This window comes from Podarcis tiliguerta, assembly GCF_965153285.1.
Source record: "Podarcis tiliguerta genome assembly, chromosome: Z".
Taxonomy (NCBI): domain Eukaryota; kingdom Metazoa; phylum Chordata; class Lepidosauria; order Squamata; family Lacertidae; genus Podarcis; species Podarcis tiliguerta.
The window spans coordinates 4,293,387-4,307,663 of NC_139553.1; the positions used below are offsets into that span (position 1 = coordinate 4,293,387).

The 14,277-nt window shown below is 42.5% G+C and overlaps 1 protein-coding gene across 3 annotated transcripts in view; it reads right to left on the reverse strand.

Annotated features, from left to right (window-relative positions):
- The window catches only part of EEIG1 (estrogen-induced osteoclastogenesis regulator 1), a 57,837-nt gene that overhangs the window by 35,081 nt on the left and 8,479 nt on the right, over positions 1-14,277 (reverse strand). The gene's annotated exons all lie outside the window — the stretch shown is intronic.

Below are 14,277 nucleotides of genomic sequence, written 5' to 3' on the forward strand. Positions count from 1 at the left end.
ACCTGACTGTGAAACCAAGCACAAGCCTTAGCTTCAGATCACTTTTTGGAGAGTAACAAATGGTTTGGTTCACACACAAATGGGTTGTTTATCCACCAGAATAAGGAGTGAAGCAGGAAGGCTTGGACTGCATTCATCAGCCAATTTCCTTAACTCTGGTTAATGGCTTCATGCTATATCCAAACATACTCAACGCCTGCTAACATATCACTGGATGGATAAGACACTAGTTAAGCATGTTATGTTCACAGAGGGTAGGGAATGAGTAAGAACGGATTATATTTGAAATACAAATGGTTTGCTACTGTTATAGCTTTATTCTAAAACAGTATCTTCTTTGTGTGATGGATAGGTCATGCATACCTTGCTTCTACAAATTCAAAGCAGTCTTTTCCAGCTGTTAAAAGACTATCCGACAGGGTCTGCAACCACATACTAGTTAACTACTGCTTGCCCCAGAAAGTATATTTTTATCTTCACAACTAAGGAAATATAAATTGCAATTCAAAATAGCAGTGAGCTACCACAGACATGCTTAAAAGGCTTGAAATGACACATCAAAAAGAAGGGGGGAAAGGAAGTTGGTTAAATGAGAGATAAAGACTGCAGGAGCTAAAGTAAGGCATTAGAGGGGTTAATAGATTATGAGTTATGATCAACTGCTGCAAAGGAGTGCTGATGCACCAGTACAATCAGAGCGGGTGGGCAGTTCCAACTCCAGAGTCTTTCTGCCACATCTACAGAAAGAACATGGATTGCTTTTGGTCAGAGGCCAGGGATGCTTGCCAGAGAAAAATATCACAAGGGTCACAAAGTGAGCTCATGCTGCAGCTCGAAGAGACAGATGGCCCTTGACAGAAGCAAAGCAATAACTGGGCAGGCAATGCTCTGTTACTAAAAAACGCACCCAGAACTTTCAACATTACAAATGCAAACAACACAGATTTGCAAATAACCCTACAGAAAAGCTATCAATTACTACTCAACATGGTGGCTATATACTGCCTCCAATAACAGAAGCAGCAATCCTCTGAGTAGCAGTTGCCATGGGACAGCAGGTGGGGAGAGGGCTATGGTCCTCCGCTCCAGCTTGTGGGCTCCCCAGGGGTATCTGGTTGGCTACTGTGAGAAACAGGATCCTGGATTAGATAAGCTTTTGGTTTGATCCTTAAATTCTTTAAAAAAACCAAACACCTGTCTTACCTACTTTCACCAGTATGGAGGCAATTGAGATGCCAAAGCAGTGACACCTGGCTTTGCAGCACCAGGCTGACTGGCTATCAGTGGAACCAGGAAGGGTGAGGAGCATGGCCTGGGGAGAGTCTGGTGGGCCAGAAGATTCTCACCCCATGCTACAGTACAGAACTCAGCTGGGACATCAGTTAAAATCCTGGTAAGTTGGGGAGTTAGGAACAATGCATTTACTATGGCTACCTGCAGCTTTTTAGGAACAATTCAGGTTTGTCCATAAAATTCCAGAAGTCTGGGCACAATATTATCCACCAGGCTGACCAGGATTATGTAATCTAATCATCAAATGGCACATTAAACCTAGGTTACAGTTGCCACAGTGGAACATCTAGGCACCATTCCCCCCAATGGGATTTATTATTGTTATTGTTGTTGTTCATTCCATTTGTATAACGCTTTACGTTTTAAAGAACAAATCTCAAAGTGGTTTACAATACATTAAAACATCAAATAAAACAATCCAGAATAAAACTAATTCAAGCTTCAGGGGAAATATTTCAGATCCTTCTCCAAGTGACAATTTTGCTTTTCCCAGTCGCCAACCTGGAGTCTAAAGATCTCCACGGAGTCACAATTGGATCTGCACCAGTGACAAAGTGTGCCTGATGCCTGCCTAATTTTGAACACTGATACCACCCTTTTGAGTCTATCCCCGTATCAATTATTGGAAGGCAAGGACCCTGGAATAGTCACAGTCTCTCAGCCTAGGTTACCTTATAGTGCTATAGAGAGGATAAAATGGAGATGAGAGAACCATGTATGCCACCTTGAGCCCTTGCAGGAAATGTGAGGGACCTTCAAAGAATACTTCTTTCCCTTTTAAAATTGCATTTATAGCCCACAACAGTGAACAGCCTTTCCAATAAGTTACCAAAGGCCAGACACCATTCAGAACTATTAGGTATTTAAGATACAATCTGCACTTAACTTTGGGTGGCTGAGGTTAAGCAAGTGAAAAGGGTGGGGCTTTATTGCCTTTTGGTTGGTTGGTTTCATGTAAATAGCTGACCTATGTTCTCATTTCAAAGAGTTACCTTTAGACATTTAAATAGGAGCACGTGTACTTAAAAAGCAGATAAAACTGAGGTACGTCAGTCAAGAAGAACAACTGGTTGAGCAAATCAACAGAACAATTCTTCTTCCTTCAATGGTGACACACTATTAACAATGCAGAAAAACTGAGTGCACACACAAGATCGCGGGTTGTTATTTTGGATTTTGAGAACAGCTACAATCCCCTTGAAGATTACTCACACCATAAATATAGGTTGGAAACTACTTTATAAAACAAATGTATGGATACAAAACAAGTGTCTCTTTTCTGTCTAATCTCTTCATGAAAAAGTGAGTGACAAGTGATAAACAGTAATCATGAGATCATCTTGTTATGCATTCTAGGACTAGTGCTAGCACTGAAATGGAGACACGTGAACTCAACTTTATTTAGCAAATTGGATAACAGAACGAAGTGGTGGGGAAAAGAAGTGATAGGTTTTAAGATCAGTCGATGGAAAACTTACAGGCACATGTTTTGTGGTAGGAAAGGTCATTCTGGATATTGGAATCTGACTTCTAGTATTAATATTTTCCTGAGAAGCAAAGGGCTACTGTTGGAAGCTCAACTCAGAAACTGACTTACTGTTTAAGTGACTGAGGACAGCAAAAGTTGGGGTAGAGGGGTAGTTAAAACCATTCAAGTTTCAATGCTCTCCACTGTCCAGTACCGGCGACACCTATGCTTACAAGCTACCTAGGAGCATCTGGATGACTATGTCTGGATGGAGACAGGCCTGGTTCACATATCACTTTAAACCAGCCAAATTTCACTATGGTTAAGATGGAAGTGCAGAGTGCTGGTGCACAGCGACTTGATTGGCTTTTCCCTAGCTCCCAAAAGCACAGAAGGAAGGAAGCCATGATGTGGCTTAGTGCTACATCCCCTAACAAACCACAAGCAAGACACCAAGAATAAACTTTGGTTATAGCTTGTGGAGATTTATAAACCAATGAGCCCAAGTTTAGACATAATGCCTGGAAGAGAAGGGGAGGACCAATGCACCCACCTTTTCAGCCCTGTGCATCACCATGCTGCACATTCACCTCTGAATCATAGTAATGGTAAAGGGACCCCTGACCATTAGGTCCAGTCGTGGCTGACTGTGGTTGACATCCATCTGTCTCAAGAAACGGCATGTACCTCCAGCTTCTAGGAACTACAGGTGAGAGCTGAGTGCTGAAGGAGCACGACATGCCCCCCGCCATATTTAATTAACAATGAAAAATGAAAATAATGAAATATTTTATATGATAAAACATTTGTATGCAGTTTTGCCTAATATATTGCAATAATGAATTTTCTGGTGTTGCCTTTTATATGCATTTTTAGCCACAAAGGTAAAGGGAACCCTGACCATTAGGTCCAGTCGTGGCCGACTCTGGGGTTGCGGCGCTCATCTCGCTTTATTGGTTGAGGGAGCCGGCATACAGCTTCCGGGTCATGTGGCCAGCATGACTAAGCCGCTTCTGGCAAACCAGAGCAGTGCACAGAAACGCTGTTTACCTTCCCACCGGAGTGGTACCTATTTATCTACTTGCACTTTGACATGCTTTCGAACTGCTAGGTTGGCAGGAGCAGGGACCAAGCAACGGGAGCTCACCCTGTCACGGGGATTCGAACCGCCAACCTTCTGAGCGGCAAGTCCTAGGTTCTGTGGTTTAACCATAGTTAAGGTTAATAGTCAAAATGACATGCAAATGAGGCCATAGAGGTGTTAAACCTGGTTACAAGATCAACTTTTTGGGGCCCTGGCTTGGAGAAACATGATTCAGAATTCCTTCTGGGCATATTACTATCAGATATATATTGCTCTAACTCTCTCCTCCCATGCTCCTTTAAAAATTTGTTTCCAGGCCTCAGATTCTGAACTAACATATTGGTTCCATTTTTATTTTGCTTTTTATAGGCATGGTGAGGCGCAATTCATCTTCACTTGGCAGATTTACTAAAACAGAGAGTAAAAACCTCTCCAGTGAAAAAAGAGGCAGTCCAGAGCTGGTAGCTTTACTAGTATCTTCATTTTAGATACAGTTTCCAATTCACCCTTCGGATCTGCAAATAAACTGAAGCCTAAGAGAGCTATGCACGAATAATATAAGCCTAAATTCAGTCCTGCAGTGAACTTTAGCCTTGCTTTTTATCTCCAAAGTTACACCACCTTTAATCTCAATACAAGAAATGACAACATAATCTGCATTATATAAGAGCTATAAAAATAGCCCTGATTAAACAATATGTTCACACCCCAACATGTATGGACTTGTCCCATCAAGCAACACTACCAGGTGCTATCAAGTCCACAAAGAAACAAGACCACCACCACCATCAAGTCATGTTCTGCCTCTGAATACCAGCTGCTGGGAATCACAGGTAGGGATAGCCCTGTAGCTTTAAAAAGCCCCCACCTCACCTCCAGCTTGCATTAGGCAACCTAGAGGTACAGGCTCCATTAGACTCCGCCCCCCTGCCAAGGCAGCCACATCCTTGGCATGTGGCTTTGGTGGGCTCAGCCAGGCAGTTCAAGGGCTCTCTGATGCTGCTGCCAGGTCCAGAGCTTGCTAGCAACCTCAGGTAGTCCCACCTTGCGGACTTCACCTGGGAGGGTGGGTAGGAGCCCTGAGGTCCCTGTTCATGCACAAGCAACAGGGACTTCAGGGCTCGGTCAGCTAGGGGAAGTGGTCAGCTCGGTCAGCTGAGCAGCAGTGGGGTCAGTGCATTGGCCCCAGCATATGAGGCGATGGGGTGAAAGCGCCTCAGCTCCCATAATGAGAGCTGACTCAGTTTCACCCCACACCTCGCTGGCTGGGGCCAATACAACTTCTTTCAACATCATAGTTTATCGCCAAACCACACTGTTTGACAGGTGATAGATACATCACGATGTTGAAAACCTAACATCGCCCAGACCTAGGAGTAGTAATGCTGCATACTTGTTAAGCCCTTAATCCACTTCCATCACTACTGCCACTTGGTGGTGCAGAATAAGCAAAGTAAGTAATTTGAGGAGTGGGGTGGGTAGAAATTCTAGTGGAAGGCAGGAGTCAGAAAACAACTTCTTTTACCCTCTTCTCCTCTCCCCATAAGTTGGCTCAGTGTGATGGCACACAAAACACAAGAGAGAAACCCACTAATAATTAGGCAGTGGAATGAGAATAAAAACAGCACTGTGTCATCATATAGCTCCATGAGATGCATACACCCAGTCAGAATGTTGTGTACAGTACCAGTCACCCCACCTCAAAAGGATATGCCAAAGAGACTGAAAGGAGTATGATTTAGAAAGACAAGCTACATTCACTGACTCAATTAATATATAGTGGCATTGCTCATATTAAGAACTTAGGGATCTTCAACATTAAATCACTTCAGAAATTACAGGTGCAAACATGACACACACCACTACAAATTGGTTACATACATATCTGTGAAGTTCTTAAGATTTGTTAAAAACTATTTCTTTACATAAATAGGACTATCTATCTATCTATCGCGCCTGGTGCGCTATATAGCGCCTATGATGTTGGAGGTAGGGTTGTTTTTTTAAATTCTAGGGAACAACCTAGAGGAAGCATTACAAACAAGATAGATTTTATAAATAGATGTTGTGATTATGCATCTGTGCACTGAGCAATACAATATTATAGTACTGAATTATGGTAAGCCAGTTATTTAACATATGTATTGTTTTAATAATGCATATTTAATATCTGTGATCGTCCACATGCTTGACTACATCTTTCATCATTCCTGAAGACTGGTCATTCAGGCTGGGGCTTAAGGAAGTTGGAGTTCATCAACACCTGAAATTCACCCAGTTTAAAAAGAAAATATGATAAAGATTTATAAAAGTTATCAGTATCATGAAGTGTTCAAAGTAATTTACTCTCATGCAACACTGAAACTTTGTCACCCAGTTAAAGGACAGGCATCAAGTTAAGCACTTCCTCCACCCAATGCTTAATTTACTTAGGAAGTGATCCAACCAGATTTACTTTTCATCAGTTTCATGGGGGAGAGTTAAAGCATGTGAGCTCAATGGGGCTAAAAAATACTTTATTTGACTGGGTCATGCCATTTGTTACGGCAAGAATGGTGATGGCTACTAGCAATAGATGGCTACTTAGATGATTTAAATTATATTCAGTGAATCAGTCTACCATAGCTTTATTAGCCTGTGGTGATGGTGGCTAAAACTAAAATCTTAATGGCCAGGAATACTTTCTCTCTCCAATTACCACACACACACACACACACACACAGAGAGAGAGAAGTTACAAAGCAGGAGATGACTATGTAACTGCCCAAGGCATCTGACTGGCCTTTGTTGGGAAACAAATCTCTGGACTGGATCTTTTGGTGTGATCCAGCAGGACAATTTTTGAAAGGTTCAGGAAAAACTATGATATTATTATTATTATTCACTCTCACAAGAGGTAGTGATGGCCGCCTAATTGGATGACTTTAAAGTGTTGACCCAGTGTGCAGCAACAGTGAAAAGGGCATGCTATGGATCATTAGGAAATGAACTGAAAATAAAATTGCCAATATCATAATGCCATTATACAAATCTACGATGCAATTGCATTTGGAGTTCTGTGTACAATTCTCAAAAAATAAATTGTAGAGTTGGAGATGGTTCAGAAAATGGCAACTAAAATGATAAAGGTGATGGCGTGACTCTCCTATGAAGAAAGATTGCAGCATTTGGAGCTTTTTAGTTTAGAGAGACGGCAAGTAAGAGGTGACATGACAGAAGTTCATAAAATCATGCAAGGCATAGAGAAAGTGGATAGAAAATATTTTTCCTCCCTCACTCACAAGACCAGAACTCATGGGCCTCCAATGAAGCTGAATGCTGGAAGATTCTGAACAGATAAAAGAAAGTACCTCCCCACACAGAACATAGCTAAACTGTGGAACTCACTGCCACAGGAGACAATGATGGCTTTTAAAATGGATTACAAAAATCCACATAGAATAAAGCGATCAGGAGGTACCAGCCATGATGGCTGGGGAAACCCAGCCAGATGGGCGAGGTATGTATATATAAATAGATAAATAGATAAATAAATATTATGGTTGGAGGCAGCAATGTTTCTAAACACCAGTTGCTGGAAACTGCAGGAGGGGAGAGTGCTCTTATGCCCAAATCCTCCTTGTGGGTTTCCCACAGGGATCTGGTTAGCCACTGTGAGAACAGGATGTTGGACTAGATGGGTCATTGGGCTGATCCAGCAGGCTCTTCCTATGTTCTTAAAAGAGGATTACACAAATGAATAAAGGGTAAGCAGAGACATCACCTTGCCAACAAAGGTCCTTATAGTAAAAGCTATGGTTTTCCCAGTAGTGATGTATGGAAATGAGAGCTGGACCATAAAGAAGGCTGATCGTCGAAGAATTGATGCTTTTGAATTATGGTGCTGGAGGAGACTCTTGAGAGTCCTATGGACTGCAAGAAGATCAAACCTCTCAATTCTTAAGGAAATCAGCCCCGAGTGTTCACTGGAAGGACAGGTCGTGAAGCTGAGGCTCCAATACTTTGGCCACCTCATGAGAAGAGAAGACTCCCTGGAAAAGCCCCTGATGTTGGGAAAGATGGAGGGCACAAGGAGAAGGGGACGACAGAGGACGAGATGGTTGGACAGTGTTCTCGAAGCTACCAGCATGAGTATGACCAAACTGTGGGAGGCAGTGGAAGACAGGAGTGCCTGGCGTGCTCTGGTCCATCGGTCATGAGTCGGACACAACTAAACAACAACAAGGGTCTCTATGGCAAATGGTCACAATAGCTATGTTCTGCCTCCACTGTTGGGAGACAGGATGCTTCTGAATACCAGTTGCTGAGGAACACAAGAATTATTAATTTATTTCCATTGTCATTTATGGCATTTCATTGTCACTTACCATTTTATTAAGTACCCTACTTTGCCAGGGTGCTGAAATCCACTGAGAAGTACTACTTCCCCACTTAAACTTTAGTCTTTATCCTCCAGTTCTCCTGTTTCAAGAGTTTAATGAACTGAAGTAACCTTCTGAAAATATGAGTCATAACTGTACATATTTTTCTGAGCACAATTTGATGGGGGAGCTTTGGTCATGAGAAGGCATGGGGAAAGAGAAAGAGTCACTACAAAAAGATTTCATTTCCTCCACCCTCAACTCACAAAAACTGGATTCATTTTGTGAACATAAGCACAAGTGTTTTATCTAACGAGAACAGTCTTTCAAACCCAGCCAGTACATGAGATTCAGGGCCCAGCTGAATGGTACCACATCGAGATTAGCTCAGAATGATGGCACTGTGATATGGCTGCGACACGCAGATGGGCAAATAGCAAGCTTGCAGGAACAGGAGCAGAGTCCAAGAAGAATATGTAATTCTACATAAGACTGGCACTCCCAACCCTAAGATGAAGTATTTAGAACTCAGGGACTAATAGTACCAATTAGTCTGACCTTTTTTTTTTTTTAGAGCAACACTGAAGAGGATAGGTGAAATAGTTGCTTTAAAAAGAGGAAGGCCTCTCTTAGTGCCACAAGTGGCTATGAGCAAAGACAAACTTCTTTCTATTCCCACTCTCCCTCATAATGTAACAATATTAATTTTAAATAGCAGGAGATACAGAGAAGGGTTATTTTTTTCAGCATTATTACATTTATATATGTACTGCCTTGCTACCATGGAACTCAAAATGATGCACAGATGCAAAGCATAAATTTTCAGTAGGGTTCAGTATTATTAATGTTATAAATAATAAATAAATAAATTTATATACTCCCCTTCCTCTGAGGTTCACAGAGAGGTTTACAGTAGGCACACAAAAATATGTGACATAATAACACACAAAACAATCCTCCCCCCCTGTTCAAAAGCCCATAGAATGTTTTCACCTGGCACCTAAAATATGTATTGAAAGTGCCAGGTGCGCCTCCCAGTAGCAGTTACTACCATGTAAATGTGTATAGGATAGACCTACTGAATGGTCTAGGCTAGGCGTATCTGTTGCTGCAGGCCTGCAGCACTGCTGAAGCTAATGAAGTACGATGGAATGAGAAGCCACTGGGAGACCAATGCAACAGACAGGATACAACAGTTTTGAGTTTGCATAGGATTTCAGCATTATTTCAATATGTTACCAGAAAAAGGATCACATCAGAAGTTTAGCTTTCATTGCTGGTTTCACCACAGCAGTTAAAACCCAGTGAAGCAAACTGTCTTTCATCATACTCTGACTTTTACAAATGAAAACAGAAAAAGTAGGAAGTCAGAACCTGTAGGTCCTATCCTTACATAAAAGATGCAGACCTTCATAGGACATAAGTTTTTTTAATCACCCCTTTCACAAAAGGAGCAGCACCTCTTCTTAAAGCCCACAGGGTAGAAAGCTTTGCTTAAGAGAACAAACAACCATTTGCCGTGGTTTCCGTTTGATCAGATGACGCAGGTGCAAAAACCACAGCCTGGAGAGATAAACATCATGATGAAAATGAGATACACTGAGAAGAAAATGTAACTCATATCTACAGAAGGAACACTGTCTCTAGGACACATTTATGCTGCCTGCTCTGCTGCTCCCTTTCACATAGTTTTCCCCACTTCCCACTCTTAACTGAAAAGTGTTCTCTTAGAAGCTAGCGCCATCTGGACCTCCTCCCTGCCAAACTGGTTTTCAACATTCCACTGGAAACAGTCCATATCTATTGTCTTGTTTATACTGCTAGCTTTCTCTCCTTCCATTACATTTGTGGGGAGGCAGACAGGGGAGGAATGAGTGAGCACAGTCACATGTGTGATTGATACAACCTTCTGCCCAAGTTACCTCTCAGTGTTAAACTGTTACTACTTCTGATAATGGATGTGATGGGGAAAAATATTGTGTAAAACTGACTTCCTAATTTAGTAACACTGGGATGGGATATGCAATAAATACCTGTTTCCATGATGAAACTTCCGTATGTTTATCTGTGGTCTTTCTTGAAACATTCTATAACAGACTGCATAGTAAATCTCATAGTTGCACTTTGAAAGCAGAGGTGCTGGCCCAGTATTTGTGAGCCACCTAACATCTTCTGTAGTGCTTTTGGTGGATACAAACTACAGCATTTTAATAGTGACGTTTTGGAGAAAGAGAAATTCACATTTTGATCAGAGGAACCTCATGTTCTAATATGTTGCATATCAAGTCTGATTCCAAACTGTTGTAAGACTATTTCTGTGGCAATAGGTTACAGGGAGTTGAGGCAACAGCTTTTCTCTTTTGTGGCGCTTGGTCAAGGGTAATTAAAATTCCAAGTTGGAAACTTTCAGTCCAGCCTATGACACTATTTCCTATAAAATCCAAGCTTGGAAATATTAATGTGTTCCAAACAAGCTAGGATTGGTATTCCTTGAACAGTTGGAAGATTTTTATTATTTTGTTGTCATTTTTGACACATTGCTATGATCTAGTAAATTTATTCATGATGTAGTATATGTTTTAATGAATTGTTTAAAAAGATTTACTGATCTAATATTTTGTTTTTTGTGTGTTGCCTTATCATGAATTTATGCTTTAGCTGCTGGAAAAAAGTATAGGCTAATTTGGGGAGGGGACTGTATTATTATGTTTTTGTCAATTTGATGTAAATCACCTTGGGCATATATTGAATGGAGGCATATAAATAAAAACAGTAACAGCAAACAAGCAGTAAGAAGTTATTAAAAATATCCCAAATCTGGATTTGCTTTCAGGGTCTGCTAGTGAGAGAATGAGGGAAATCCACATGCACTAGTCTTAAAGTGACTCAAACTGCTTACACTGCTGCAGCTATCAACACTGGCTTTAGGACCCAGCATTCATGGGCAGATGTGGAAGCCCCAGCAGCTCAACAGAGCCAAGCACTGATGCCAGCCTTGGGTTCCCCATAAAGGCAGCTGGATCTCTGAGCTGGCCGGCCATCATTTGAATTACCCACAATGCCTAAGAACCACACTGCCAGGGCTCTATAGGTTAATAAGATAGTGTATGGTTCACAGATAGCCACAGATTACAATGCTACTGTAGAGGTAAAGGATCTCTGGATGGTTAAGTCCAGTCAAACATGACTATGCTACTGTATGCTACTGCCACCAGAAGCAACAGATAACACTTTGCCAAACACCTTCAAACCTACATCTGGTCCTGATGACTAGAGTGTGTTACCATTGACTTTCTAAAAAGGAGTCAGCGCTAGGAATTGGGCACCTAAGCAGAAAGGCACACCACAGCATCTCTGTTGGCAGATTATGTGAACAGTATATAAAATGAGAACAATTACGTCCTCCAGAGAGTTGCTTTGAATATAAAGTTGTAACACATAGGATGAGTGTTAAAAGTTTACATGTTACTGCAACAGTTGTCAAACCTGATCGTGATTTTCTATAATCTGAGCATCTTATTAAGATGTAGGGGAGGCTGCAAAAATTAAGGCCAGTTTCAATGCACAGCTAGAACCAGAGCTTAGGGAGTGGAATGTGGATCACACACTCTTCAACCCCTCCCCCATAACCCCTTTCCACTAGCCACCTGCTTTTGTGTGACCAACCATCTCTATCCTATGAAAAAGTCATTTTAAGAACCTTAAATTTTAGAAGCATACCTGGCTCTTACTAATCTAGGATAGTAAGCACACCCATGCACACTCACACACAGAAGAGAGAGAAGGGTGGGGGGGAGGGGATACACCCTTAACCCTTGTTCTTTGTACTGTATATCCAAACCCATCATAAGAGGACATAAAGGACACTGTGAAAGGTTTCCATGCCAGCTCCCTGAATATGATGTGCAAAGCCCACTTGAGCTCTTATAGAGGTTGCAGAGTCCAGTGGACAAGACAGCAAACTGTGAAGCTTAGTGGAAAGGAAACATGTTTCCACACACTTTCTCATTTGGGGCAGGCTGCCCATGGGTGGATGGGTGATCAGACTGCATACTCTATTGCCAGTTTTCCACTTTACTGGTTTATGAGTAACCATGCTGGTAGAGAGAAAAATGCATGCATCTGGATTAAATTAGAGGCAGTTTCTCTGCTGGAACACATCTGTGATCTGCAACAATCACATGCTGAGAGGACTGCTGAAATTCAGCCAGGGAGGGGAAAAAAAGACACATGAGTTCAGCAGCAGCAGCACTAGAACTGGAACAGACAAACAACAGAACTACACCGCTGCATCCAAGGTCAACAAGGAGGCATACTAAACATTACTTGCAAGCAAATTACCTAGATTCTTATTTTGTTGGGGAGAGGGAGAATTAATTCCTTCCTCTTCCCAATCTTTCACACACTTCAAATTCCAGAGATAAGCCTCTTTGACTCAAAACAATAGGTAAAACTAAAGTGGGAGAAAGGGGGATCTCAAAGGGGGTGGGGTGATGGTCAGGCAGCACTTATGAAGAACTCAACCATTAAACTAAAGAGCTTCCAGATTTGGAGGGAAACAAATCTGGCCTCTGCACAGTACAAGGGGGTGGAGCATCTTCCAAAAAGGATCAGCAAAGGGAAAACACTTCCACCTGGCCCAGGGCGGAGCCTGACAGGCCTCTGAACAGCAGAGATGGTTCTTTTTAAAAAATGTTTTTAAATTATTCTTTTACCCTTTTAAATTCTTTTTTAGCATTGGGGGTGGGACAAATGTTTAGTTGGGGTTAGGGATTTGTTTAATTTTAGTAAGATTGTAACTTTTTATTATTTTTAGTTTCTATTGTTTTGTTTTTTGTATAGGTTGTATTTTGTTTTAAGGGGTGGGGTCAGGGCTGGCTGGGAGTGGGCCCCAGCCAACAGAATGGCTGGGGCAGGTTCCATGGGGGGGGGGGATGCACTGGGACACCCGATCTCAGTGATCAGGGGTAGTAGGAGGAAGAGTTACGCTAAGACCAGGCCATGTCATTACCAAGGAAGAAGATTTAGTCGCTGTTTGAGGACTATCCCTGCCTCCAGGTCTGGTCTTGACTGGATGGATACTGGAATCGGCAAGGGAGACCCACATGACCTGAACATGCTGCTGTGCAATGCCAGGTCAATTACTGATAAGACCACTGCCATCAAAGACTTGACCGTGGATGGAGGACTTGATCTGGCATGTGTAACAGAGATCTGGTTGGATGAAGCATGTGGGCCTGTCCTTGCCGCTGCTTGTCTACCAGGTTTCTCTTACGCACAGCAACCCAGGTCATGTGGGCGGTGGCGGCGGGGTGAGGGTTGCAGGGATTTTTAGGAAGTTATTAGCATGCACCAGGCATCCTATTGGAAAGACCCAGTTTTCTGAGTGCATGTTCTGGAGGTTGGGCAATAGGGGCAGTACAGGATTCCTTTTGGTGTACCAACCTCCCTGCTGCACCAAGGATTCCCTGCCTGAGATGCTTCAGGTTGTTGTGGATGTTCTCCTGGAGACACAGAGTTTGGTTGTCCTGGGGGATTTTAACATCCACGCCGACACAACGTTACAAGGGGCCTCTCGGGACTTTGTGGAAAGCATGGCCTCCACGGGGCTGTCCCTGAATAAGTTTTGCCCAACTCATAGTCGCGCATATGCCTTAGACCTGGTGTTCACCTCTATAGATGTGGGTGATTTGACACTACGTAAAAGTGAAACAAAAGAAGTGCCATGGTCGGATCACTTCCTGGTGCAACTGGACTTCTCCGCAACCCTTCCCCTCTGCAGGAAGATGGGACTGATTTGGCTGGCCTGTCCCACCACTTAATGGATCCAAATGATTTCCAGAAAGTTGTAGGGGATGTTTTATCCCATGTTGATGACCTTTCAGCTGATTTCCCTGGTGGCCCTCTCGAATGTGGAGTTAACCAGGGCTATTGACTGTCCAGCTTTGAAGCACCCTCTCCGATTGCATGGAGCCTGGACAGCCCCATGGTTTCCCCCAGAGCTGAGGGCAATGAAACAACCACTGAGATGGCTAGACTGCCAGTGGCGGAAAACTCATTCTGAATCTGAC